Raw genomic sequence first — 4,617 nt, forward strand, 5'->3', positions numbered from 1 at the left:
TTTCTGGAGCAGGAGTACTGGACACACACTTGGTACATACACAGCCACAGAACTAAACAAAAACTATTGTTTCAGAAAGCCTCATATTTTAAGGGAATTGAAATATATAGGGTTTCAGAGGAATATTCTTATTTTGCTTTTGTAAAATCTTAAAAGAGAACCCAAGGAGTGTAAAGCTAAAGACCTTTGATGGTAATTTTAACTATCAGCCACTCCACTCAGACTGTGCAAGTTACTGAACAGTAAGCCTAACAAAACACCAAAGCAACTGTCCTATGGAAGAAACAAGTAACAGCCACAGCGTCCTGAGACAGACCCACTAAGGCCCCTGGTAGAAGTCCTTTCATTGGGGCAACAGCCAACAGATCCTGAAACATTCCAAGTGACCAAGCACTAAGCTGTGAACAGCAGAAACAAGTAGTGTTAGGCCCCAGGGTGAGGTCTCAGTGGAGCTATCTTGAAAATGGTTGAAGTTTATAGACTCAGATCCCAGGGATGATCAAGACTGGACAAAGGATGGGTAAAGTCCCTAATGTTAGATGTCCTGGGGGTCTAGTCTAGCCTAGTGGCTGGTAAGCAAGCCTATACAAAAGCAGCTGAAAATAAAAAAAAGAAGGAAGGTGGGGAAGCCACTTGAGTGGCTATAATTCTTGGCCAACATTGGGGTCTAACTGCCTTGAAATTATTCATATTCTTATAAAACTTAGGAAGTGCTACTTGGATAAGAAAAAAATCCATAACCAAGGAAGATATACATGAGGCAAAATAAAATTTTCAAAGCTTTTCTGGTTAAAAAAGAAACATCAAAAACACAGCAAATACAGCGAATAAGAAAGAGTGCAGACTACTGGAAGCTTCCATAGACAATTCACAGAGGATACCACACCCGGTACTGGGTGCTCAACAAGTGCTCACAGTCATGGGTATCTATAGTGAGTCACGAGGATTTCAGACCAGGGTGGCCCCCTGAAGGCAAAACTAGTTTGCAATAATACATATTGAGCTCGTGATAGAGCGAGCTGATGCTTGGACAGTTGAGAGAAAAAAATTAAACACAAATGGAGATTTGGGGTTTTATTTTTAACAAATACAGAAAATGGCCTACACCTAAAGGAGAAAAGGATACACCTTGACAGGGTGTAGAAAGAAAGTGGGTTCTTGCAGATGGGCAAGAGGCCAAGATGCCAAGTTCTGTAACAAGGAAGTGATTAATGGAGGCAGCTCAGGAGAAGATTGCAACAGAAGGCTTTTGAAGAAAGCTCTTGAAGAAGGAAGACCACAAAGAGTTTTCAGGCATATGAGAAAGAAGAAAAGAAAAAACAAACGCTGAAAAAAAAAATCAAATACTGGATAACGGACTCTGCTCTTTAATCCTGTAATGAAAATTTCTCCCTGTCCTTTGGTGTCTCTTTCTAGGGAAATAGAATTCCTTACTTGAGAATCTAAACATACCAGGACCGAAAAATTAATGAAATTGGCAACTTATATGTGTACATGGGTGGAGCTTTAAGTCAGTCCTTGAGTACTGGCCCTGAGCAGTTTTGCTCAAGACTAGTGCTCTTGCACTTGAGACACAGCTCATATTTTGGCTTTTTGAGGAGGAGATGGAGATAAGAGTCCCTTAGACTATCCTTTCCCAGGACGACTTCAATCTGTGATCCTCAGATCTCTTCCCACTGAGTAACTACTATTACAGGTGTGAGCCACCCATACCCTGCCAAGAAATGAAATATTTAAAAATACATACCATGAGAGAATTGTGCTGTTTACATAAGCTCGTGAAGGACTTTCAAGATCATAACTACCAAAGAAATTCTTCCCATGGCTAACTGTAAAAAATTCAAGTCCTTCTATAGCACATGGAAACGTAGATAAGGGGCCAGAATTGTTTAGGAAGATTTGGGGAAGTGAGGGATCAGTCCCAACAGGTGTCCAGCTTCTGATGGTTGCCTTTCCAATACAGACTGGGAGGAATTATAGCAAACCCATGCAACTTTGCTTCCTGGAGCTGCAATGAAGGGGTTTCTAATGGATTGTCACTTGGGCCTCTACTGAATAAGTATCTCATTGAGACATTATCTAGGAAATAGGTGAAAGTCAAATGTGTTGTGTATGAACATAGGTAGCCTTCCATTCTCAAAATGCAAATTTGTGTGGGAAAGAGGTAAAATATGTCTTTCAGCCCCCGAAACCTGAAGCAAGCAAGAGCTGGGCTGGATCCCTAGCCCCCATCACCAATACACCACAGCTGCATCTGTCTTATCTGCCACTTAGACAAATCAAGAGTTACTGCTAACAGCTGTATAACAGTTATATCTACAATGTCCTAGAATGGAAGTGAGTGCCCTTGTTTGCCTGCACCGAAATTTGCCACCAGCAGCACCCTGACAGCCAGTCATTTACCAAATGAAACTGGTTATACTCTGTGAGCAGCTACAGGGAAAATGGAGGTTGAAATCTAGCAAAGTCTTTGGTCCCTCAGCAACCCCACTGATAGCCAGCTATGGTACTTAGGGTCTGAGACTCTTGTGAACACAAGTCTTTGTAGGCAGATGCAATAACACTAGTATCTTTTATTACTGGTTTTCACTGGCCACCCAAAAATCGTATCACTTAGTGTCCAACAGAACAGTGTCCAGGACTGCTCTCGCATGACCAAATCTTCACATCCTCAAGTATCTTATGTAAAAAGACTCCTTACTTGGGAATATATGTATCATGTATTATATCTTATATGTTATGTGTCACGTGTTATATGGCAGTCCTGGATGCACCTTCCTGTGTGTTGTAAACCATCTCCAGAATACAAGTGATGCCCATTCTAAAGAAAAATGCACTGTAAACGGCTGCTGAAATTATTTTCATATATTTTTTGATCCAAGATTGGCTGAATCTTTTAATAAGAAGGCCATGGATAAAAAGGGCTAACTATAGTTTTGAATATTTTCAAATATTGGTGGTTTAAGGGATCCAAGATGTAAACCTCAGTTTAACAAATAACCAATACTGAGCAATTTAGGATTTGACTTTCAATTTTTCTCTATGTAAATACTTGACCAATTAATTTCTTTCTTTTTCGTTTTTAAGGTTCAAGACTGAGATAGTTTTGCTTATTGCTCAGCATCTACTAACTGAGACTTATCTCCAACCCCTTAATTTCGAAGAGTCATTCTGAATTTTTGCTCATTTATCTTTGCTTCACAGGATTAAAGAACAAAGAAGCAGTTATCCATCTTTGATAGTTTTGTTTTCAGCTCTACCTTTTCCTTTTAATTTTCTCATATGCCTGAACAATTCTGGTTGATTTTATTCTCTCACTCTCTCTCTCTCTCTCTCTCTCTCTCTCTCTCTCTCTCTCTCTCTCTGTATGTACACACATATGTATATACACATATACACATATACACATATGTATATACACATATCTGTACACACATATGTGTGTAAATGTATATGTGCAGACATATACATACATATACATGCTTGACTATTTATGTACATACATATATAGATAAACATCTCTCTATAGAGAATTGTAAGTTTAGATATGTATATATTAACAGAGTCAGATGACAGACAGGCAGAAAGAGATAGATAGATAGATAGATAGATAGATAGATAGATAGATAGATAGAGCTGAGTAGGCTCAGGCACATTCCCATATGAGATCTACATAGGTAGATAGATACATGTATACATAGGTACATCCATTAGCACATTATCTATTTCTCTATATTTCTATTATTTTGTTTCTGTTTCTCCTACCTCCAAGAATCAGTTTCCTTCCAGATGACCTCAGCCCCTGAGATCTCTGGCTTTCCCCATTCACTCCAAAACAGACAATACCATGGATTTGATCTACTGGGTTTTTGTTGTATTTTTTAGTCATAGGCAGGTTAGCATGATTTTAGCAAAAACTAAAGGTGTGGAAAGCTTGGTTCCTGTCCTAGTGTGGCAGAAGGGGTCTTGCAGACTTCTGTGTCACCAGTGCTCAGGAGTGTGGTTGTGCTCAGAGGTGCCTCCTCAGCTCTTCAGTGCTGCTGGTCCCTCTAGGGGGCAGGGCTTGTCCTTGTCCTACAAGGCAGGCCCTTGAGCACTGTGTTTGTGTTCTGTGGCATGAAGCACACTGTTCAGGAAACAACAATACACCTTACAATGTAGTGCTCCTTTGACATGACCACTATGTAGCGCAATGCTCACTCAGCAGGCACAGTCTCATATCAGGCAGATGGGGGTTGGGGAAGCATCTGAAGCATCTGTGACCAGAATTTTTGCATGGCATGTCTCACTCAGATTTTATCACTGGATATAGATCACAGGAAAATGACCAAATGATTTTCTTGTTGTCCTAAGTGTCCCAAAACCTTCTACTAGAAGAAGACAATATTCCAATGAGCTTTCCCTCAAATCCACAAGGGAAGCAAAAGTCTTCAGGTGACACAGGAAACTGGCCTCTTTTTCACAGCTGTTATGGGGTCTAGCTGCTAGAATGTTAGACAATGAAGTCCTCTGGGGGGAGTGATGAGGTCAGGCTGCCCCTGTACCTGCTCTTGGATTCTCCCCAAAGAGAGCATCCACCAAGGGAAGGGTAGGCCCACAGCAGAGAAATGGACAACC

Source organism: Perognathus longimembris, unplaced genomic scaffold, assembly GCF_023159225.1.
Source record: "Perognathus longimembris pacificus isolate PPM17 unplaced genomic scaffold, ASM2315922v1 HiC_scaffold_154, whole genome shotgun sequence".
NCBI lineage: Eukaryota > Metazoa > Chordata > Mammalia > Rodentia > Heteromyidae > Perognathus > Perognathus longimembris.